General features: G+C 42.2%; 1 long non-coding RNA gene across 1 annotated transcript; it reads left to right on the forward strand.

The window, feature by feature from the left end:
- The first annotated feature begins 16,600 nt into the window (after window positions 1-16,600).
- Window positions 16,601-24,010, forward strand: LOC308589207. The gene is made up of 2 exons (XR_014009154.1): window positions 16,601-16,937; window positions 23,139-24,010. It is a non-coding gene; the product is annotated as an uncharacterized lncRNA (long non-coding RNA).
- Window positions 24,011-25,587: the final 1,577 nt, after the last annotated feature.

Genomic DNA, 25,587 nt, shown 5'->3' on the forward strand with positions numbered 1-25,587 from the left:
CTGGGCCGTGTTCAGAAAGTGGTAGTGGGGGATGAGTGTTCAGACCCCTGGGCTCTCACTTGTGGGGTGCCTCAGGGTTCTGTCCTCTCCCCCATGCTTTTCAACATCTACATGCAGCCGCTGGGAGAGATCATCAGGGGGTTTGGGCTGGGTGTTCATCAGTATGCGGATGATACCCAGCTCTACCTTTCTTTCAAATCAGAACCAGTGAAGGCGGTGACAGTCCTGTGTGAGTGTCTGGAGGCGGTTGGAGGATGGATGGCGGCAAACAGATTGAGACTGAATCCTGACAAGACAGAAGTACTGTTTATGGGGGACAGGAGGCGGGCAGGTGTGGGGGATTCCCTGGTCCTGAATGGGGTAACCGTGCCCCTGAAGGACCAGGTGCGCAGCCTGGGAGTCATTTTGGACTCACAGCTGTCCATGGAGGCACAGGTTAAATCCGTGTCCAGGGCAGCTGTGTACCAGCTCCATCTGGTACGTAGGCTGAGACCCTATCTGCCTGCGGACTGCCTCGCCAGAGTGGTGCATGCCCTGGTTATCTCCCGCTTGGACTACTGCAATGCGCTCTACGTGGGGCTACCTTTGAAGGTGACCCGGAAACTACAACTAATCCAGAATGCAGCAGCCAGACTGGTGACTGGGAACGGCCGCCGAGACCATATAACACCGGTCTTGAAAGACCTACATTGGCTCCCAGTACGTTTCCGAGCACAATTCAAAGTGTTGGTGCTGACCTTTAAAGCCCTAAACGGCCTCGGTCCAGTATACCTGAAGGAGCGTCTCCACCTCCATTGTTCTACCCGGACACTGAGGTCCAGCACCGAGGGCCTTCTGGCGGTTCCCTCCCTGCGAGAAGCCAAGTTACAGGGAACCAGGCAGAGGGCCTTCTCGGTAGTGGCGCCCTCCCTGTGGAACGCCCTCCCACCAGATGTCAGAGAGAACAACAACTACCAGACTTTTAGAAGACATCTGAAGGCAGCCCTGTTTAGGGAAGCTTTTAATGTTTGATGTATCATAGTATTTTAATATTCTTTTGGAAGCCCCCCAGAGTGGCTGGGGAAACCCAGCCAGATGGGCGGGGTATAAATAATAAATTATTATTATTATTATTGTGTTCCTCCTATTCCTAGGATAGCCTTTCTCAACCTCGGGTTCCCAGATATTGTTGGACTGCATGTCCAATATCCATAGACAGCAGGGACAGCAGTCAGGGATGATGGAAGTGGTAGTCCAACAACATCTGGGAACTCAAGGTTGAGAAAGGCTGTCCTAGAATGTCATCCATCCCACAGTGACCAAGGCTGTTTCTGTCCCCAAATCAATCTGGATTAGAAGGGATAAACTATCAAAGGCTTCAATGCCATATTATTGTAGAACAATAACACGCTAATAAACATTTTCAGAATATTACAGAAAGTTCAACATGCTGCTATTGTGTGTCAGAAGATATGAACGAAAATGCTTTACTGGAAGAAGTCTTCTTGGATTCAAGTATAGATGCCAGAGTTCATTTTCCTGACTACATTTTTCAAATACAGTGGTACCTTGATTATGTGTGTCCCTTTTTTGGATCACAACCCATTTTTGGGGGGAGTACAACCAGTTTTTGGGGGGAGGCCCCATTGGCAAAAGTGCTTGGGTTACAACCTGTTTTGGTTTACAACCGGACCTCCGGAACGGATTATGATTGTAAACCAAGGTACTACTATACAAGAAAAACTGACACCAAGTGTCAAGATCTGTATATACAGCATGGCAGGCTGCAGTGTTTAAATCAAGAAATATGTGGTTAAAGATGCTGTCTGCATCTCTGCATGGTTTTTGTGTTCTAGAGAAGTAATCGAGAAATTCCACGGAAAAGTTATTTTGAGTGGGTCAAGGTTGATGAATTCTTTGTATGTGTGCTGAAGTGTTGTTCATTGCCTACTATGGCATCCTTGGGCTCAAGATATTGTGTGAGTTTTGCTGCAACAGTTCCAGTATTGTGATTAATGTGTTTTCAAAGAGACTTGAGCACATAGCAAAACAGTGTAACAAGTCAGCAACCCAAGTGGTTTACCTAGTCATAAAATATATTAATGGGGTTCCAGCTGGGAGCAAAAATATCAGAGTAGCATGAGTATGGCTTGTAAAAGGAACATTGGTATTTTCCAAGTTTGGTTGGGCTTGTTATGGGTTGAGGCTTGTTTGCACACGCCTCCTCTTCTCTTGATTTTTTAACACTCGATGACAGACAGCTGAATATGTGAATGGAAAAGTGACTTTGGGCCATATGCAAGCTCGTCTGTGATATCAGATCAACGATTCATAACATTTAAGGTTGCAATCCTCTACACACTTGACTGAAAATAAATCTGGGTGAAATTACTTCTCAGATCTGAAATGGTTCATTCACCCACACGGACCACCACTTAATGTGCACCATTATGTGGTGGTTTGCATATGTGGATGAAATTTCAGGAGTGCAGTGGTGCTGTCAGGGCAGCACTTTGGGGCAGGGAGTCATTCAGTGATCATTCATTCACCAATCCTTACATGTGGAACTGGACAGTTCAGGTGGAAGTACATAAATGAGCAGAGCACACTGCTTTTACACATCTCCACCTCCTCAAAACAATGGATGCTCCAAAGAGATGTGACTCTTAGAATCATAGAATCATAGAATCATAGAATCCTAGAGTTGGAAGAGACCACAAGGGCCATCGAGTCCAACCCCCTGCCAAGCAGGAAACACCATCAGAGCACTCCTGACATATGGTTGTCAAGCCTCTGCTTAAAGACCTCCAAAGTAGGAGACTCCAGCACACTCCTTGGCAGCAAATTCCACTGTCGAACAGCTCTTACTGTCAGGAAGTTCTTCCTAATGTTTAGGTGGAATCTTCTTTCTTGTAGTTTGGATCCATTGCTCCGTGTCCGCTTCTCTGGAGCAGCAGAAAACAACCTTTCTCCCTCCTCTATGTGACATCCTTTTATATATTTGAACATGGCTATCATATCACCCCTTAACCTCCTCTTCTCCAGGCTAAACATGCCCAGCTCCCTTAGCCGTTCCTCATAAGGCATCGTTTCCAGGCCTTTGACCATTTTGGTTGCCCTCCTCTGGACACGTTCCAGTTTGTCAGTGTCCTTCTTGAACTGTGGTGCCCAGAACTGGACACAGTACTCCAGGTGAGGTCTGACCAGAGCAGAATACAGTGGCACTGTGTTAACAGTATCCCGCACATCAGTCATCTCCTCTGGGTTCATGTCCACCACTCGGTTCTCTCTTTTTCTGACAGTTTCTACTGAACCGGTGCAACATGTTTTCCTTCGCCTTTGAGCAAGCCTGCCTTTTTAGTTGCCAGTTCGGATGCTATATTAATGGGAGCTAATAATATACCAAGCTCTTCGGAGAAAGGCCAGAAAACAAACGTGGTTAATAAAGAGATCTTCTAACTAGCTATTTGCTTAATTCCTTAGGTATCTTAGGTTTCTTATGGGACTACTATGTCACAGTAGCACTTTGTGTAGACTCAGAGGAGGTCAGTGAACCCATACTGCATAAATGAATCATTTTGGCATATGAAATGGGTTTAACGTATACTAAGAAATGCAACCCACATCATTCTTTGCTGCTATCATATCCTGTATCAACGTGGCAGCAATTTATATACAATTAAAACCGCTCTTTTAAAGCTGCTCAGAGGACAGCAGGCACTAAGCTTATAAGAGTACACTTATCTAGCCTTTCCTTGTAATGATAATATGGCTGCTTCGTGGATTTCCTTTTTGTTCACTTCAGAAGATGGAGGCTTATTATAAAATAGCGTTTAAGAGTATTAATATGTAAATTTGTTTTCTAATACTGAAGAAGTGCCCCCAGATAGCTTTGTCAGCATTCATCAACAGTTCTCGCTTATGGTTTGAATATGGAACCTGTCAGAAGCTTTGAAACTCTGACAGATCATTCTGAGCAAAGCACTTTATATTTGACAGAGCCGCTTGGTTTTCCCAGCCCTGCATCCCTGCTTCACTGAGCAAGGGATGCTGTTACGTTTGGCTAAGTTCATTTTGGAGTCTCTAGGGGTCACAACCCAGAAAACGGAGTGACAAAGGGCCATCAATCAACGGGAGAAGACTCCTGGTTCAGATACTGAATTCCTAAAGCTATGCGGAATACATGACACTTGCCATTTAACCTGCAGAATATAAATATCTTCTTGCCATTGACAGCCTGAGGCTGAGATCAAGGTTTCAGCCATTTCCGACAACACTGCTGAGCAGTCAGGCCTCCCCAAACCGACAGGGTGCTGTGTAGGTCCACAAGCAATAGTGCGTCATTGTTTATGGAAGTTAGTTGTCATCCATCAGCTTCTTATGCCATTCCCTGCTTTGAGAAAGCCTAGAAGTTCACTTGGAAGAAACAGCCCCATAAACAGCAAAGCACATGCGGACAGATCCATATGCACCCCTGGATCATGGCCAAATGGTGCACTGTGTATCTACATCTTTGACTAATACATGCCGTGATATCCAACTTAGGGTTCCTCCAGATGATCTGTTTATAAAGCATTTATCCTGATTTGCATGCACAAAGCTTACGAGGCAGTGTCAATCATTTGTTCCGATTCCTTTGCAGGGAGGTTATTCCACAGTGAGAATTCATCTGGAGTTGCTTGTGGGGCAGTTAATACATCTTCCTATTAATCACTTGTTTATCCCACACATTTTCTACTTAATTCCCCTGCCATTCGCCTATCTGCAAAAAGCCAGTATTTTAAAAAGTGAACATGTTGAGACAGAGCGCTTCAATCCACTTTAACTGTGCAAAAGTCACACAGTTGAATCCTTTGCACAAGATACAGTCTGGATGCAACCTTGGATTATACAAATATTAACATTTTTTTCTTTTCAAAATAACAAGCAGTGATCTGGTATCATAATCAAACATAATGTAGTTATACAAAAGGCTGACTTTCTGCATATTCATGTTTTTGACAGGCTAATTTTCTGCCTAAAGCAAACACATACTTCTTTTCCTTTTTCCTTTAGTACATATACAGTTAGGGCAGCAAGTGATCCTAAACATATTTACTAGGGAGGAATCTCCACTGAGGACAAAGGACTTTCTACTGAAAAAATACGCACAGGGCGTCACTATCTTTCTAGAAAAAGAGGTGCCGGAACTCACCATGAACGCCTCCCTTGTTCTCTTATAATGGCAGTGGCGCCCAGCTGAGAAGTGCCAGAACTGAGTTCCAACGAGTTTCAGCTGAAAAAAAAGCTCTGATTGATATAGCATAATGTGGAACTGGTGATATGTTTTCACATTCTGTTTGAAGGCTCTATTTGCTGTATATATAAACACTGCACTTTCTGCCTTGCTTTATTGCAAGAGAATCAGCAGAGGGCGTACAAGTTAAATGAAGGAAAACTTAACAACTTCAGTCAAGCTTGCAATACCTGTTACGCTGCACAAATGAAAATTCAGCTGTGTTTCCCCAGGTTAAACTGTGAGCCTGCTTTGTGATTTGAGGGTTTTGCAGATGTCCTCTGTCTTCACCATCTCAGTGGCACCTCTCCCTTCAGCATACATCAAAACGAGGATGCAATTTTTTATTACTAATATTACGGCAAGTTGCAAAAAGCATTTTTGGGGGTTATTGTTTGTCTTCATATGTCTTCTTTGCTTGTACCCTCTAACAATTCTTCCTCCAGTTTCTTCCCTTTGCCCCTCCAAATATTAAAAAATAAGCTAATTCTGATATTATAACAAGGTTAAATTGGAATATAATAATTACACAATAAAAACTAATGGGTGATATCCAAGTTAATTGTACTCAGTGTAGATACATAGAAATCAATGGACTTAAATCCATTGATTCTAGTGGGTCCGCTCTGAGTATGACTTAGCTGGATGTCACTGAATATTAATAGTAATACAGTGAAAAGAAAGGAAACACACACACATGTCAGCACTGCACTCAACATGATGTGCCTCCTGTTATTAGGCACTAAATGAGGGATGGGAACATCTTTAGGAGCCAATCCACTTTCGTTTTAACTTTGGTTGGTGATGGCCACATACAATGCAAATAACAAGTAGTGGGAGAGATAGGGAGCTTGCAGTGATGAAGGAAAGCTCAATGATCTACATAAAATCTCACATCCAGATCTTAACTGCTAAACTCTTGCTCAGCATTATGACCGGGCTAGTGCCAAGTTCTTCCCACAATGAAACTAAAAACCTACCTTTATATTGTGGCACCCACAGGTGTTTAAATAACTCCATCTATGCAGAGCCTATTCTTCGCCACACCTGCAATACAACGCTAGCAAGAGACCAGTTTCAGAGACACACGGATGTGTACCATGTTGTACATTGACTGGAATGAGCACACTTAAATCCCCAAGCCAAGTCTGTGTGTAGACATTGTCCCTGAGCCAAGATGAACAGTTCATCAACAGTTCACTGGTGAGCCAGTGTGGTGTAGTGGTTAAGAGCGGTAGTCTCGTAATCTGGGGAACCGGGTTTGCGTCTCCGCTCCTCCACATGCAGCTGCTGGGTGACCTTGGGCCAGTCACACTTCTTTGAAGTCTCTCAGCCCCACTCACCTCACAGAGTGTTTGTTGTGGGAGAGGAAGGGAAAGGAGAATGTTAGCCACTTTGAGACTCCTTCGGGTAGTGATAAAGCGGGATATCAAATCCAAACTCTTCTTCTTCTTCTTCAGGGACAGAATGCACATCTTTAAAAACGAATTATGTTATGCGGGGAAATTTCAGCGCACCACAGTGTGGCAACTGTGCACATAGCTCACACCAGTTTGTGCTACAGATCACACGGTTTCTCTTTAGTGGACTCACAACTGGTACCAGTTATGCCACCTGCCTGGACCCTGCTGTCGAAACCTCTCATTTTTTATTTGGCAGAGCACACTTGCCACAATTACTTCAAGACTCCAGACGAAGAGGATACCGTGATATGAAGAGCCGCCCTGTACCTGTCTTGGTGTGTTAGCAACTTGGCAGGTCATTGTGTGCAAACTGAAATGCCAAAGATTGGTTTTCTGGAAAGTTTTAAAGGTTAGAAACTTATAGCTTTGGACTTCTAAAAATGTGAGCTATCACACCCTTTGAAATGATTGAGGGGAATACTAAAAAAATGACTGCCGCAAAGGAGGAATCTCTATTTTTTAAAGTGATTTAGAATTTTTATTTTGTGTTTTCACAACAATAGCATCTGTGTATTAATCCTCTTAATCCCAAGTATGCTCATTATTCAAGGTAAAAGAAAAAAACTCTGTATATTCTCAGCTCAGTTATTTTGTATTCTGTCAAGTGTTACACAGTTAAGGTGTGACATAAAGTTCCAGCATTGTTCTCTGGATAGCTGTGACTGTCTTAAAGTCTTTTGCCTTTTAAATAGCATTTTCTTCAGTTCTGTAGCCAAGTTGGAAGCTACGGCTGTGTATGTTTACAGCCTGATTCTATGTAAAATTAGATATGCCTAATTGAAGTCAGTGGGCTTATGCACGCATGCCGATTCTTGCAATAGGATCAAGCTGCTGTATAATACTGTTACTGTTACAGGGCTGGACGGTTGATCCGAATGATAGCTGTGGGTCCCTTCTGTATCTGTGAGTTTAGAATCTAGTAGTGGAGGGAAGAATGGGACGCGGGTGGCACTGTGGGTTAAACTACAGAGCCTAGGACTTACCGATCAGAAGGTCGCGGTTCGAATCCCCGTGATGGGGTGAGCCGCGATGAGTGAGCTCCCATTGCTCGGACCCTGCTCCTGCTAACCTAGCAGTTCAAAAGCACGCCAAAGTGCAAGTAGATAAATAGGTACTGCTCTGTCAGGAAGGTAAACGGCGTTTCCATGCGCTGCTCTGGTTCGCCAGAAGCGGCTTAGTCATGCTGGCCACATGACCCGGAAGCTGTACGCCGGCTCCGTCGGCCAATAAAGTGAGATGAGCGCCGCAACCCCAGAATCAGTCAAGACTGGACCTAATGGTCAGGGGTCCCTTTACCTTTAGTGGAGGGAACTTGCTGAACTGGTCAAACCAGTTTCTTTCTTAGGTTGATAGCTGCAGCCATGCCTGTAAACACCATATTTTGCGTGAATGCAAAAGGGTTATAGAACAGGATATCTCTAATTTTCTCCCAAATCCACAGATGAGGGAAACATCATTAGAGCACAGGAGCAGAGTGGTGAATGTGATATAACCTCCAAAATTCAACATGGAATAATGAGTTCATAGCCAAGAATGTTCCACACGTCGAAGGACCAGCAATTCTCCTAGATCTTTCCTTTGCTATGCATAAGTGGGACCCACTTGACAGTTTGGGAGTCACTGCTTTGCTGTAGCAGCCTTTTCCAACCCAGTACCCTTCGATGTTTTGGACTACATCTCCAATCAGTGCTAGCCAGTGAGGGCAGTGGGCAGGGATGATGGTGGCTGTACTTCAACAATCTCTGGAGATTACCAACTTCAGGGAGGCTAGTCTAAAGCAGCTGATCATTAGTATTATTGCAGAGAGGCAAAGAGCAGCATCCAATAAGCAGCATCCCTTAGCTCAAGGTCTTCTGGCTTTGCAATGGACCTTCTGGTCCCTCTCCTCTGTCTGTGCCCTTCACACCTCCTAAATCTGTTTTGCGGTTTCCCCCTGCCCTCCAGAGCAGTTTTGAGAGTGTATTGGGGGATTGAGGAGGGAATGGAAGTTCTGTTGCACAAACAGAAGTCCTTGCACCAACAGAACTACTGTATTTTTCGCTCTATAAGACGCACCAGACCATAAGATGCACCTAGTTTTTGGAGGAGGAAAACAAGAAAAAAAAATTCTGATTCCCAGAAGCCAGAACAGCAAGAGGGATCTGGCTTCTGGGATAGCCTCTTGCTGTTCTGGCTTATGGGATAGCTGCGTGTAGCCTCTCCCGGGCAAGGGGAGCCTTCATCCCCCCAAGAGCCGCCCTCCCTTTAAGGAGCGTGTGGAGTGTGTGTGTGGCTCTCAGGGGCTTTTCCCCAAGGAGGGAGAAGGGAAGCCCTTCTCCCTCCTCGGGAAAAAGCCCCCCAAGAACCTCACATACGCGCCACACGGCTCTTTAAAGGGAGCGCTGGGCAGAGCCCCCCTCCTGCATTTGCTCCGTAAGATGCACACATATATTTCCCCTTACTTTTGAGGAGGGGAAAAGTGTGTCTTATAGAGCAAAAAATAAGGTACTTTATTGGATGCTGTCCTCTGTGTGTGTGTGTGTGTGTGCCATACCCTCCAACGTTTTCCTGATGAAAATAGGGACCTCGTAAGGGAAAGTGGGACATTCCAAGATCAAATCAGAAACCAGGACAGCTTATGTAAATTTGGGATTGCCCCTGGAAATAGGGACATTTGGAGGGTCTGTGTAAAGGGTTGCCAGTTTTTCAATATTAAGTAGTTTAAGGTCAACTTAAACTAAAAAAAACCAAACATTTTCGGTACATTTCTTTCTACATGGTCTTTCTCTTGGTTTGGACCCTGTTACTATTTGCTTCATCACACGCTTTCAACAGTGTTGGCTTCTCTGAAAGGCAATTTAGAAGTTCAGTGTAAAAAGGCAGAAAGTGCCTTAGGAAATCCAGTGTCATACAAAAGAAAGAAAGGCAGCCTCCATTTATGAGGATTCACAAGATAAAATGCACTTTTTAAAATGTTTGCTTTGCCGGCTACGAACATCTTGACAATCATGTGGCTTATGCATTATATATACTAAGCTACCCATTCCAAATTAAATCTTCATTTCATTAATTTATTCAGATCCCCCCCCCAGTGATATTTTCTTTCTTGCACCCACAAAGGGGGCACATTTATTTCCTTTTATTCTTGAAGCATACTGTTTATGGCTGCTGTTTGGCTTCTCTGAAGCTGGACAACCAGCACTTATCTTTTGTCGTTGCTACATAGCTTCGGGCACATCTAGATGGCTCTAATTTTAGCAGTTGGATGTGCTTTTTTAGCACTTGCCATGTGATCATAAAGTTGGAGAGGTCCTTGTAGGTCAGGGGTCACCAACATGGTGCCCACAGACACCTTTCTTGGTGCCCACAGAGTTTGCTTTCCCCACTGAAATTAGGCTCGAGAGAAGCGCTTTATTGGAGCCAATTGAACAAGCTGCAGTATGTGTGTCTGTGTGTCACCTAGGACAGTTTCTCAGACCCGCCCCCCCAAGTGTTCCTATTTTCCAGGGACAGTCCCAGATTTACAGAAGCCATCCTGGTTTCTGATTTGATCCCATAATGCCCTGCTTTTCCTTGTTGTTGTTGTTGTTTAGTCGTTTAGTTGTTTCCGACTCTTCGTGACCCCATGGAGCAGAGCACGCCAGGCACTCCTGTCTTCCACTGCCTCCCACAGTTTGGTCAAACTCATGCTGGTAGCTTCGAGAACACTGTCCAACCATCTCATCCTCTGTCATCCCCTTCTCCTTCTGCCCTCCATCTTTCCCAACATCAGGGTCTTTTCCAGGGAGTCTTCTCTTCTCATGGGGTGGCCAAAGTATTGGAGCTTCAGCTTCAGGATCTGTCCTTCCAGTGAGCACTCAGGGCTGATTTCCTTCAGAATGGATAGGTTTGATCTTCTTGCAATCTATGGGCCTCTCAGGAGTCTCCTCCAGCATCATAATTCTAAAGCATCAATTCTTCGGCGATCAGCCTTCTTTATGGTCCAGCTCTCACTTTTCCTTAAAGGTAAATGTAAAGGGACCCCTGACCATTATGTCCAGTTGTGACCGACTCTGGGGTTGCGGCACTCATTTTGCTTTATTGGCTGAGGGAGCCGGCGTACAACTTCCGGGTCATGTGGCCGGCATAACTAAGCCGCTTCTGGCGAACCAGAGCAGCGCACAGAAATGCTGTTTACCTTCCCACCGGAGCGGTACCTATTTATCTACTTGCCCTTTGACGTGCTTTCGAACTGCTAGGTTGGCAGGAGCAGGGACCAAGCAACAGGAGCTCACCCTGTCGCGGGAATTCGAACCACCAACCTTCTGATTGGCAAGTCCTAGGCTCTGTGGTTTAACCTACAGCGCCACCCGCATCCCCACTTTTCCTTAGGATGTCCCTATTTTCATCAGAGAAATGTTGGATGGTATGGAGTTATGCAACTCCTGAGCCATGGAGATAAGTAACTATACAACATTTTGAAGACATTTGAAGGCAGCCCTGTATAGGGAAGTTATTTAATGTTTATGTTTTCATATATGTTGGAAGCCACCCAGAGTGACCGGAGCAACTTAGTCAGATGGGTGGAGTATAAATAATGAATTTTTAAATTAATAATATTATGGAATAGGTTGCCCCTATTTTCATTGGAGAAAAGATGGCGGGTATGGCACCATGATTTTCACTTGGAAGCGAAGAAGAAAGAGAAAGAGGGAGGGAGGTAAACAGAAAGTTAAAGAGGGACAGGGGGAATAATACTTCTGAATTTTTTTTATCTCTATGGTAGTTTTTGTTATGTCAATGGTGCCACGGACCCCCTGGCTGGGGTTATGGACCACCAATTGGAAACCACTGTCTCAGATGAGAGCACACAATAAAAACAAAACAAAACAAAACAAAACAAAACAAAACAAAACAAAACAAAACAAAACAAAACAGTGTTATCCACATATAAATTCGGTGGGCTTCTGGGAAGCCACAAAGCAAACATCAGTCCATCTTTAGTCTTGTTAGAAATGTGAAGAATTCGTCTCCCCACCATCCCCGTTGTTCTTCCACCCAAGCAAAATCAAGCTAAGATTGAAACATGAAGCACAATGGTTTTTACCTTCCCATTGATCACACACAGTACATTCTGAACGTAGAGCTGAAAGCAGTAAAAAACTGTGGTGGGTTAAAGTGATTGGTCTCTTGTGAAGTTTTAAAAATAGCTACAATGCCGGCTCTCTCCAAGGAAAGATCAAGGGGTAAACAAACAGGTTCTGTGCTCAACAGGACAGGTGACTCCCAATATTGTTGAACCAACAATGAGGAGTGCTGAAAAGGCACCCTGCCATAATTAATGGCTGACATTCTTAGTAAACTTATACCAGGCACTTCTGTCGCATGCATTTCCCCATAGATCTGCACAGCACTGTATTCAAAAACCCTGATGACAGGCAATTGTTCTAATAAACATCTTACTTGCACTTCACAGCAATAAAGGTGCCCAGCAATTATTTCAATACCACAGTTTCATAAACAATGGAATATCCTCAGACTCTGTGGGTAGCAACCCAAAGCAGATAATGAGTTTACTTGCGTGGTTTTATTTGGATTCATGCATACACTACACAGATATGAAGCATTGGGCCACAGAGATTAGCAATAAACTCAGCTGGGGTTTTTTCTATTATACAGTGGTACCTTGGTGCTCGAACTTAATCCATTCTGGGAGTCTGTTCAACTCCCGAAACTATTCAAAAACCAAGGAACGGCTTCCAATTGGCTGCAGGAACTTCCTGCACTCAAGTGGAAGCCGCATCGGACATTCGGCTTCTGAAAAACGTTTGCAAACCGGAACACTTACTTCTGGGTTTGCGGCATTTGGGAGCTGATTTGTTTGGCAGCTAAGCTGCCCAGGAACCAAGGTTTCACTGTATATATTAAAAAAATACAATCTTGTTACAACAACAGAACCTTGCTAATGAAAGATGCAGCATATAGATCTGAAGGCCCTCACTAATTTAATAACTTTCCTTGAGTTTCCCCCCTGTGTTTCAGACCATGCATGAAGAGGAAATATTTTGGTCCTCCCCAGTGCTATTTTTCTAGAAAAAGAGGTGCTGGAACTCACTGTGAACACCTGGCTTGTTGTCTTAGAATAAAAATAAAAAAACAGAATGGCAACGGCGCCCACCTGAGAGGTGCCGGAACTGAGTTCCAGTGAGTGTCGGCTGAAAAAAATCCCTGGTCCTACCAGGCCCTAAAGTTCTCCAGTAGTGGAAGCAAGCCTGACTGAACACAGGCCAAGGGCCTAACTACACATTACTTTGACGAAGTGATTAGCGAGTTTGTGTTGTGAGATATATATATATATATATATATATATATATATATATATATATTCAATTATGAACATTTACATCAGTGTGCATTCAACAAAACGTGTGATTGAGTTTGAGTCCATGTGTGCCCATTTCTCTGCTTGCATGACAGGGGTCAATCATGCATGCAAATCGTACCCTGAATTGTTGAAACAAGCTACAAACGCAAACAAAATATTTATTTCTAAGAATCGTATTCCACACCCTCAACACCAAATAGTGTTACCAGTAAGGATGACATAGTAAAATAAAAAGTACAGTGAAAATATGTTTCTCATTAAGCCCTCTTTCTTGGCTCCATTTCTCTTGGAACACCCTATTTGAGTTTGATATTAAAGGGAATGATGCGACTTCATGTGGTGACAGTATTTAGCTTTTCATGAGCCTTTTAGAAGTTCTTGGGTCGCCCTGTAGGGTGTTTTCATGAGAAAGGAATAAGGAAAAATCTCATTGTGGTGACTTTCCCACCGGAGCGGGACCTATTTATCTACTTTCTGACATTCAGAAGACATCTGAAGGCAGCCCTGTTCAGGGAAGTTTTTAATATGTGACATTTTAGTGTATTTTTCATCTTTGTTGGAAGCCGCCCAGAGTGGCTGGGGAAACCCAGCCAGATGGGCGGGGTACAAATAATAAATTATTATTATTATTATTATTATTATTATTATTATTATTATTATTTGCACTTTGACGTGCTTTTGAACTGTTAGGTTGGCAGGAGCAGGGACCGAGCAACGGGAGCTCACCCCATCGCGGGGATTTGAACCGCCGACCTCCTGATCGGCAAGTCCTAGGCTCTGTGGTTTAACCCACAGAGCCACCCGCGTCCCTTTACCTCAGCATTAAAAATACATGTGAATCATACCAACATCATGCTAGTAATAACTCTTGCTTCAACAACTCAGGGCATCAATGTTTCCCTTGTGATTTTCATTACCATCTCTAAAAGCAATAAAACAACAATAATTAGTGTAATTATTATTATTTATTAAATTTATATACTGTGCTTCATCCAATGATCATAGGGCATTTTAAAGTATACAGTCGTACCTTGGATCTCAAACACCTTAGCTCCTGAACAAATTGGCTCACAAATGATCAAAACCCAGAAGTGATTGTTCTGGTTTTCGAATGATTTCCAGAAGCCAAACATCTGGTGTGGCTTCTGATTGGTTGCGGGAGCTTTCTGCAGCCAATCAGAAACTGCACTTTGGTTTCCGAACATTTTAGAAGTCAAACGGACTTCCGGAATGGATTCCATTCGACTTCCATTGCTAATAAACATTTGCATCGCAGAAAATCAGTTGCCCTGCCTCCTAATGCTGCTTTCTATCCTGTTAAGAAGACATTTTAAAATAATATTAAAATCTTATTAATTCACTGTTCCTTCTCTTTAGGCTGAAATGAAGTCAGCTCGTAAAATAAACGACACTGTTAGATTCCACCAACCCCTCACTGACAGCACAGCTACGTGAAAAATAATATGACTTGTCTCTGTCTCATGCAGCTGAGTGAATTACTCTGAAGTATTCCTATTCCTGTCTTTGCCACAGTCTTCTATTACAGTCCTTGTCATGAGCTGTGCCGATCATTCATTATTGTTGATGGGTTGTGGGCGAGAAGGCATTTCTCTCTCTCTCTCTCTCTCTCTCTCTCTCTCTCTCTCTCTCTCTCTTGTTCTCCAGAGGATTTTAGCTTTATATATATATATATATATATATATAGTGCATTTAATCATGTCTAATAGCTCTTCTGGCACAAATTCAGAAAAGGCCTCAGGAATAAAGAGTACAGAGATTTTATTAATTGTTACTTCAAAAATGTATATATTGGCATGGGCCAGAATGAAAGGTGTTGGGAATATCTTGGTGCATGGGAGGGAGGGTTTCAATCCACCATTTTGTAAAAACTCCTCATGCCTCAACCGTCTCTGCTGAGGATTTGATACTACAAAGGCAATTTGGTCGGCTCACTTTTATGGCAAACACAATCTAACTCTCTTCATTTAATGTTATTAGCCAACAAAGAACAAAGCAGCAATAGTTCATAATATCGTTATAGATGACTGGTCTATCAATACAGCGAAAAGCAATCAAAAGTTGAATAGTGGAGGAATTCCATAACATTGTATTTTTAAAATTTGTTCCACGCTATTTCATGCGTTCTTTTTGGACGGATAAATTTGGTGTCCCCTAAAGGGCATAACTGCATATTAGATACAACAGTGTGTAAAATGAGTCTTGAATTCCTTTTTCTTTCCAGCAAAAGGCAGGAGGAGACAATATGAAGAATGGGAGGCGGTTCTTAACCCTCTCCTTGACTGCCACTTCTGCTCTCCAGTTTGCTGCTCTTGTGGGATTTCACTTTCTCCCTTTTAGAACAACAAATCAGCAGGGGGACTAGCTCTGTGGTAGGAGAGGTCCTGAGTTCAGCCTTGGTATCTCCAGAGAAAAGACCGCTTCCTGAGCCCCTGGACAGTTACCACCAGCTAGAGTGGACAATACTGGTTTACTATGTTCCTAATAGACGTGGGTGGTGCTGTGGGTTAAACAACAGAGCCTAGGGCTTGCTGATCAGAAGGTCGGCGGTTCGAATCCCCGCGATGGGGTGAGCTCCCATTGCTCGGTCCCTGTTCCTGCCAATCTAGCAGTTCGAAAGCACGTCAAAGTGCAAGTAGATAAATAGGTACCGCTCCAGCGGGAAGGTAAACGGCGTTTCCGTGTGGTGCTCTGGTTTGCCAGAAGTGGCTTAGTCATGCTGGCCACATGACCTGGAAGCAGTATGCCAGTTCCCTTGGCCAATAAAGCGAGATGAGCGCCGCAACCCTAGAGTCGTCCGCGACTGGACCTAATGGTCAAGGGTCCCTTTACATTTACCTTTAATAGACACATTGTTAACAGAACGTGAGTAATAAATATCTATTCCCTGCCCCATCTCCTTTGGGTTTTGTTACTTCTTCTCAACATCTACTGTGATTGAAAATCCTTTTAAACTCAGAAGCTAGCATTTAGCATTGTTAGCATCTGTCGGGTAAAAGGTTGTCCCATTCTTCAAAAAAAGGGAAAATGAGAGGAAACAGGTCAGCTTGACATCAATGCCTGGAAAGGTTCTAGAACAGCTCTTGATGCAGTCAGCATGTGTACATGTAGATACCTTACCCAAAGTGCTATTTAATGGCTCCACATCAACCTGGAGAGAAGGGATATCAAGCGTGCTGCAGAATTCTATCCTCAACTCATGGACTGAATGCTGTTTAATAGCTTTATAAATTATTTTTAATAATTTTAATAATTTGTTATTTATACCCCGCCCATCTGGCTGGGTTTCCAGGAAGGGAGTGGAGGGGAGGCTTGTCAAATCCGCAGATGACACCAAACTGGATGGGATATCTAATCCTGAACTTGACAGAATGGAGAACTTGGTCAAAACTGCCAAATGAATAGAGACAAACGTAAAATTCTGCATTTAGATAGGAAGGGTCAGAGCATAACTGGAAGATGGGTGCCACCTGACTGGACAGCAGTGCTTGTGAAAATGATCTAGAGGTTTTAGCAGTCAGGAAACATAAGGCAGCAGCGTGATACAGTGCCAAACATGGAGCTGCTGCCCTTCTAGGTTGGTTCAATGGAAGCATAGTGTCCAGATTACGAGAAGCAAAGGTACTGCTTTATTTTCTCTTTATCCAGGGAGAAGGATCTGAACCAAATGGGTTCAAATTACAAGAAAGAAATATTTGAACTAAGCATTAGGAAGAACTTACTGAGATTATGAGCCAATAGCGGAAAGACTGTCCCAGGAGGATGGCGAATTTTTTTTTTTTTTTGCTAGGCTTTTAAAAGCAGAAGTTGGATAGCATTAGCAGCGAATTGGACTCCGATACCTTCTGATACTCTGAAGGTATTGTCTCACTTGCTTTGTGTTTCTCTTGGACTGCTCAGACAGAGATTGGGATTCGCAAAACTCTTGACGAACTTCACAGTAAGAATTTTGCATCCTCTGAAACAAAATCTTGGAATGAAACACTGGATTGATAATTTAATATTTAACATCTCTTTCTCTACCCAACTTTGTGAATTAAATTCTGTCTGACTCCTATATTATATTTTAACTATTATGCTTTGGGGCAAACAGAAAACTGAGAGATACACGTGACTGAAAGGGTTTTCCCCCACACACTTCAGGATACACAAAATTAGAATTCCTTCATGATCAAAACAGGGCCTTGTATGCTAGACGTGATGAAATCATTGTCTGCAACTGTCAAAATAAAGATCACTCAGTGACAGATTGTCTAGTTAGAGGAGCCTTGCTTCAGTAGACTGGAACTTACAAGCAATTTTGCTACATCAAGACAGTAAACCCTATTTAGAGCAGAGCATGTAGCAAAGATACAGCCAATATTTCCATTTGTTTAATGATCACACATTTTCTAATTATACAAACAAGTACTATAGAAATTTTATGAAGTTCAGTACTCATCAGCATTGGTGGAAAATTAATTGACAATAATGGATTATACCAAAGGTTGGTGCATTCTAAGTGCATGTTACAATGCTGCCCTAAGCATGTTTAATCCCACATAAGTCCTATTGAACTCATTGGGGCTTGCTCTCTAATACACGTTTTAATGATTGCAGGTTTAGGACTTTGACTTTCACCTTAATGCCAGTTTGAACATTGCATGTTTGTCCTCAGGATTAATGGATGTTCTATTTAGATATCATGGCTGATAGGGGTTGAAAGACTGATCCCCTATTAATTTGTCTAGAAGGGCATAAGAACTTTGGATCAAGCTAGGAAATACATAATTTTGATTAAATGTCTATGAAGTGGTAATGATCAGATCTGCTTTTTAAACTGAAGAGGGACTACATTTTGAAAGGGGTATATAGCTGGGACTAGACCATAGCTGTCAATTTACAGATTTGAAAATAAGGGACCAGCAGCCAAAATAAGGGACCTGCAGCCTCACCTGTTCCAGGCACTCCAGTCTTCCTGTCCTCCTGCAGTCTGGTCAAACTCATGCTGGGTAGCTTCGAGAACACTGTCCAACCAACTTTGTAACCAGAGGTTCAACTGAATAGAATCTGAATCACATGCACCACAAGGCCTATGCAGCCTCAACTTAAGATAGCTCCCCGGCCTGGCTTTGCACTGCAAAGTTTGCAGCAGCACGTGCAACAAAATGGTGTCCAGCATTCAAAAAACCCCTCAGCTTGCATTAACTAGCCACACACAAGGCATGCAAGCTCCACCCCCCAGTCATTCTTAGAGTTCTTATTGGGTGAGCAACACAGCCAAGCAACACAGTTGGAGCCTCCCTCCTCCCTGGCCGGCAGGGAGGGAGGGAGAGGAACTGCTTCCTTTGAAATTTAAGGGACATCATTTAAGGGACATTGAAGGGACATCTATCAATAAGGGACAGCAGTGGGACATGGCGCTGGAATAAGGGACTGTCCCTTCAAATAAGGGACACTTGACAGCTATGGACTAGACTGACTTGGAGAAGGGGAAAGCTGTTGTGAGATGCTTACAAGACCAGCTACTAGTCTTAAACACCCCTCAAAAAACTGGTTGCTGTCTTTAAAAACAGCCTGATAAGAATTTCAGCAGGCAAAACATTTCTCACCGTTATATTTCCATGCTAGGAAGATCTTCCTTCCTTTGCTTTGTTTATTGCCTGCCAGGCTGCTGTTAAATGCGCAAAAGCATGGCTGGTGAATTAAAATAAAGGATAGGATTTGCATAACCAATGCAGAAACATTTTAGTTGTGTGTGCTACTGCCACTTCGAATGTGGCCACATGTTGGTTTGCTGAATCCACTTCGAAGCCTGTAAAGGACTGAAAGTTTAAGGCTGCAATGATATACATGCTTTCTTGGAAGTAAGGAGTCCTATTATTTAGACAAGTGCGTCTACGTTACCTATATAAACACAGACAGTGTTGGACTGGATATCTGTATAATATAGAACTGCTTATATTGTCATTACAAAACATTTCAACTCAAAGCTACAAACGTTTTCAGATGTTTACAATATTCTTTCATATATAATATAAATTTGCTCCATTCCTTTTGGAACAGTTCGGCACGCTGATTCCGGATCTTTCCCGTCAGCTTTGCTAACTCAACGTATTCCACCATCTTACTCTGCCATTCTTCCAATGTTGGAATCTCCTGCAATTTCCATTTCTGAGCCAGAAGTATCTTTGCGGCTGTTGTGGCATATATAAAAAGATTCACATCTTTTTTTAAAATTTCGTCTCCAATTAGACCTAGCAAAAATAACTCTGGTTTTTTACAGAAATTATATTTAAAAATCTTTTTAATTCATTGTAAATTATGTCCCAATAAGTTTTCACTCTAGTACATGTCCACCACATATGGAGGAAATTCCCCTCCTTCTCCTTACATTTCCAACAATTTTTATCTTGATTTCTATACATTTTTGCAAGTTTGGCCGGTGTCATGTATCAAAAAGTGGTTATAGAAATGCTAAGATTAAAGTAAATATATATGGAAGTCAGGAAGAGGGGCGGGAGGAGGTCGATGCTCTGGTAAGAGCGAGGTTTGAGTTTATTGATGTATGTATGGATATTGTGATTACAAAAATTAAAACTGTAATAATTTTTTTTTAAAAAAGAACTGCTTATGAATCCCATCTAACAAAAGCTTTAGGCTTATTTAACACTACATAATGTGTGTCCTGGATCTATACAACTACACTTGCAAGAGAAGCATGAAATCAAAAGCTAACTTCGGAATGCAATCAAATGCAAACTCACTTGCTAAGAGGTACAAGGATCTAAAATGTCAATTTTAATGCTAAGGAATATGAATGATGAAAAGAGAGAGAGACAAACAGAGCCATCTGGAGGAGCAGTAATACTCTTCAGAAGCAGGCCTCTCAAAGAGACATATTTTCTCCAAACACCTGCTATGGAAAGCCTTGAGGACAAACCATTTTCCTAGGGCAACTGGTTGCTTTTTGGGTACGCAACTCCTTTTCCAGCTTATGTTTCTGTGAGCTAATCCTGTTCCCTTACGCCCTGTGCTAGCAGAGAAGTCTGTCTGGCTTGATTTTTCTATTTGATGAATGCCTTAAAGTCTGCCATTTGTCTGTATGAATAACGAAGAGTATTGCTTGAGTCTGTTTTTACCAGACATATCAGTCACGATCAAAGGAAATTTCTAACATCCTGTCATGCATGTTCATTGAGAAAAACATCATCCAAAGATCGCAGGCCAACATCCCCTAGGACATCCAATTCATACCTTGGTGAACCTCAGTTACTTTCATGTGTACTTACCCTACATGTGTAGGGATGGAAGAATCTGCCAATTTCAGTTTCTCCTTTTCCCAATCTTTAGTTCAGTTCTCCATATTTATGCATCACATTTCTGCATCAGTCAGCCTTCCTTATGGTCCAGCTCTCACTTCCATACATCACTACTGGGAAAACCATAGCTTTAACTATACGGATCTTTTTCGGCAAGGTGATGTCTCTGCTTTTTTAGATGCTGTCTAGGTTTGTCATCGCTTTTCTCAAAAGAAGCAGGCGTCTTTTGATTTCGTGACTGCTGTCACCATCTGCAGTGATCATGGAACCCAAGAAAGTAAAATCTCTCACTGCCTCCATTTCTTCCCCTTCTATTTGCCAGGAGGAAAACAACGTTTTAGGCTGCTGAATTGAAGAAAGCCAGCCAGAAGAGGAATTTTGACTGGAAGGAATGTGAGCTTATTTCAGTTCTGGTACTGAAAACATTTTTTTAAAGCTCAGAACGAGCACACCGGCGCCCTGTTCTTTAAAACTAACAGTATCTTTGTTTGCCTCTGGCTGGTAATTTTTGGGGGTTCTATTTTTTTAAAAAAAATCAAAGTGGATCTGACGAGCCTGGAGTCTGTCTATCTCTGCTTTAGACTATGCTCCAGATGCAACACATGGGAGTTCCATTAAGGCTGAACATTTGAGCGCCACTGATCTACGTTACACAACTGCTCTTAGAAGGTGGTGCATCGTGCAGCACGATGGCAGCTTCTGCAAGCTGGGCTTCTGTAGGCTGAAAACAAAAACCTCTCAAGCAAGGACATAACATTTTGCTACATCAAACGTAGACTGCAGCTTGAAATACGTCCTCCTGGTCTGATTCCATTAGCTATTTCTCTACTCCGTGCAATAATGTAATTAACATTGTGGGTCTCCTGGCCCTTTTTAAAGGAATTAGGAGTCATGACTCACTTGGGTATTATGTGAACGAACTCCCCGGAGTCAAAATGATTCAATCACTGTGATTGGAATCTGGCAGTATTCTGAGATATGTCCAGAAGAGAAGAAGAGGCATCACTTAATCTGATTTAGGGTCATCTTCAGTGTTTTTCAACCAGCGCCAAAAATGTACTGGTCTTAGTGGTGGCGGAGGCAAGAATTATTTTAGGTACACCCTTTTTTATCTCTTTTATCCCCCTCACAGCATTCTTTCTTCTTTTAATGACGAGGTTGTTTTTAAAACAAAAGACAAAGAAAACAGAAGGAGCCTTGTGAAGCAAAATGGCTCACAGCGTTTGCTACGGAAATTCTGAAGCCGTGAGAATGAACAGGAGAAAAATATGGTTTCTTGTTTGTTTTGAATTTAGATACTATTTTAAATTTAGTTACTATTTTAAAAAAATACAAATATCGCACAGCTGTTTCACACAACAATATACTATATACATGATGCACAATAATACACAGCTCCTCAAGTGAAAATAGTGTATGATAATACATATTAACATGCTAAATTTGGTAAAATCTCTTTGTCATTCATTCTAACAACAAAACTTTGATGAGGGCAGTATTATTTCTGTTACGTGGATGGGAGTGATGATGATGAGATATGTTAATTAGCCCACGGCCATGCTGTGAATATGATTTGTGTTATGTACTGAAGTTCTCACCCTGGGCCAGCAGGGGGATACTGTAGATAGTTTTCACTCAGGTCTACTTATGCAAATAAGGAATTGAAAGTGACATTCAGTGATTGGATAGTTACAGAAAGTGGTTACTGTTGCGTTGTAGTGGAGCTCTATATAAGCAGGCTGGCTGAACCCTTCAGTTCAGTTCTGTTCTGGCCTGTGAATAAACAAGAGCTGTCTGAAGAATCGCTGTGTTGTCTGATATGTTCACCCACAACTTAACAATTTGTACCCGCAGATACCTTGAGTGGGTTGTGCAATTCACATCTCCTATCCTTGTTTAATAGTCCAATTCTAGGGTGTTGTTATTTAAGGCCAAAACATGATGCAAAGAAAGCTGAGAGAGGCAAGCACAGGTCTTCTGAGGTTTCTGCTCCCTTGTCCCTATGTCTTTAGGGTTAGGGTTATGGGATATCATACTAGCAAGGTGTTGGGAACTTGACCTTTCAGTCTTGATGAAACAACCATGCATGCTTTCTGTGAACAATATACTTTCTGTCTACAAGGCTGCGGCTAAATTGAATTACTTAATGGCGTTGACAAAAGCTCCAAACATGAGCTCTGATCTAAAGGTGCCATGATCCCAGTGTGTACGCTAGAGCTTCTAGGAGATTAGCAAAGAAGAAAGATAAAGTGAAAAGCTTCATCTCTGGGCAATTTAGAGTGTGCACAAGCCCCAAATCAATGCGAGTAACAGAAAATCTACTGCCTTCACCTAGTCATGTAGACAAATGGGATAATCAAGCTTGTTTTGTAATAGATTATTTAAAACCTTCTTCTTTGATTGAAAAAAACCTCTTTGGTTTTGTTCTGGGCATGATTAAGAATCTCCCAGTGGGGTAGGCCTACATAGATTCTGCAGTATTGCCTGAGAAAACCAGGCATTGTTTTGTTTTAAACGATTTCCACATAAACAATCTTTTACAAGTACGTAGATTGTCCCTGAGGTACGTGCATGTACCCTTAGAATGCTTCTGTGCTCCCTGAATATTAAAAATTACATCCAGGCAGTGAAGGTTAGGGTTCTACCTAATGGCTGCTACTTTAGCTGATGAATATTTTGGCGTGGGCAATGCAAATCGCATTAGAGAATGATATTAAATTTACATTGATTCTTTATTTTTAATTTCTCCCCTGCTCCAGGTTTCTCTGCTTTTATGCAGTTTCTCCTCCCACTTCTTCAGAGTGCATCGAAAGGACCAATTTGGAGATGATCTCATTCATCTTGCACAGAAGCTGGAAGATTGCCAGTTTGTGTTTATACGTTAATACACTGCCATTGATTTTTACACAGTATTTTTCATTGATACGAAAGGGCTGTAAAAATCAATTGTACAAAGACCTTTTCAGTTTTAATGAATATATGGTATATATTCTCTCTCTTTTTTCTCTCACTGCCCAATTCCTGGAAAATAAGAGATAATTTTTAGAACCAATTATCATCATCATCTCTAATGAGTCCCAGTAACAAGTCTCAGAGAATCAAATTGCTTGGTATGATTCAATTTCTAATTATATTTCCCGCCTTTTCCCTCCAACTGGAAGATAACAGTTTGTTACATAATTCTCTTGTAATTCAGAAATTTCTGCCTGTCCTATATGAGCCATAAAAATAGGGAAATTCCAGTGTATTGAAAAGCTGTCACACAGATGGTATTTCTGTTTCAAACGATACCAGTGATCAGCAATACAAGATGCGTTAAAGAATGGCAGAAAGATATTACTAGGTTCATCTGGGGAAGAAACCAAGAATAAAGTATAAATTATTGACAGATGCTAAAGAAAGAGGTGGATTCTCCTTACCAGATCTGAAATTATATTTTGAGGCCTCTTGTCTTTGCTGGTTAAAGGAATGGATAGAGTTGGAAAATGGTTCCTCTCAAGTGGGTGCCATTGCCATTCTTAGAGAGCAAGGAAGGCATTCTTGGTGCATTCTGGCACCTCTTTTTCTAGAAAAATAGGTATGAAAATGGCAACCATTTTAAATGAGGTATTCTCCTTTCTCTGTCAATAGATGAAATGCCTCTGCAAACCTCCCTACAGCATAATTATTTCTTTTTTTTTTTAAGAAAGAGGACTTTATCCTTCAGAAGCATTTCATTCCCTATGAAAATGTAACTAGTCAGTTACTGAGTAAAAATTATTTAACTGTGTAGTAGCCATACAATAAATAACAATAGCTGTGGCTCAGGAAAAGCTTCACCTACTGAATTTTTGCTTGTCAAAGGTACTGGAACCTTTCCAGAAAAAAGTGGAAAATCCTCAGTTCTGGAAATTCCTGATTCTACCCTTCAGATCAACATATTAGTGAAACGCCCTATGCTCCTTGGGATGGTGGCTGAAGGGGCCATAGGCTGCTATAAGCATCCCTCTGTGCCCTGTCCTTGTATAGAGTTCTCCTGAGAGCAACAGCAGAAAAACAACAATTTTCCTTCCCATAAGTGTCAACAGAAGTAATTCAAAACAGCAACAACTTGGAGAGAAAAACTGTAGAAAATCCATCGCCACAGCCTTCCACTCTGGTCAGTCTAGATGCTCCACTGTAAATCTCCACCTTCCTGAGTATGTGGGATTGTCTATGGTATTGCTGGGTAATTTTCAGCATGTTTATTTTGATGCAAGTCACACTGTGTTCAGTGGGGCTTACTCCCAACTTCCCAAGTAAGTCGTTTTAGGATCAGAGTTTCTTTGGAGGGCTTTTAACTGAGCCTGGAGAAATCTGGGACACGATTTTAGCACTTAGCATCAAGTGTGCATAAAATTCCAAATAGATTAATATCGTGTCCAGTCATATTTTATTGTCTTAAAAATAAACTAAACTGCAGTAACCCAGTAAATATCAATTGTCATTGTTGAGAAACCTGCAGGGTCTATTACCTCACGTAGTTTAGTGGCAAGAGTTCATATTGCATATGACCGCAGCAAATGGTCACATCTTGAAAATAAGCTTGCAGTCTACCCTGATACCTAACTACAGAGCAGAAAACAGTAATATGTCTAGAAGAGCTGTTTCCTGCACATATTTCTTACTGCTGTCTTCAGTTTTGCTGCAGAAACATAATATTCGATCAAGCAGACCAGTCACGAAGTTCAGTTATGGTGCTAGCCCTTGTTTGGCAAGGCTCCTGTGTCTTTAATAGTTATATAACATGGAGAATTCAACAGGTGTAGTGTGCCTGGCATAGAGTTGTGCCAATGCAATTAGTGTCATCCATTAAATGTCTACCTGCCATAGAGCTGTTAAAGGCCCAGGAACACAGCCAAACAAAGGTAGCGACTTGAAATAATCACCCTGTAATAAGCATACAGTGGTTACTGTCAGAATTTGTTCTGATGGCATTAGGGGAGAGCGCAGGTGGTGCTGTGGTCTAAACCACTGAGGCTAGGGCTTGCCGATCGGAAGGTCGGCAGTTCGACTCCCCACGACGGGGTGAGCTCCTGTTGCTCGGTCCCTGCTCCTGCCCACCTAGCAAGTTTGAAAGCATGTCAAAGTGCAAGTAGATAAATAGGTACCACTCCGACAGGAAGGTAAACGGCGTTTCCGTGCGCTGCTCTGGTTTCGCCAGAAGTGGCTTGGTCATGCTGGCCACAT

Source organism: Podarcis bocagei (assembly GCF_964188305.1).
Source record: "Podarcis bocagei genome assembly, chromosome: 6".
Taxonomy (NCBI): domain Eukaryota; kingdom Metazoa; phylum Chordata; class Lepidosauria; order Squamata; family Lacertidae; genus Podarcis; species Podarcis bocagei.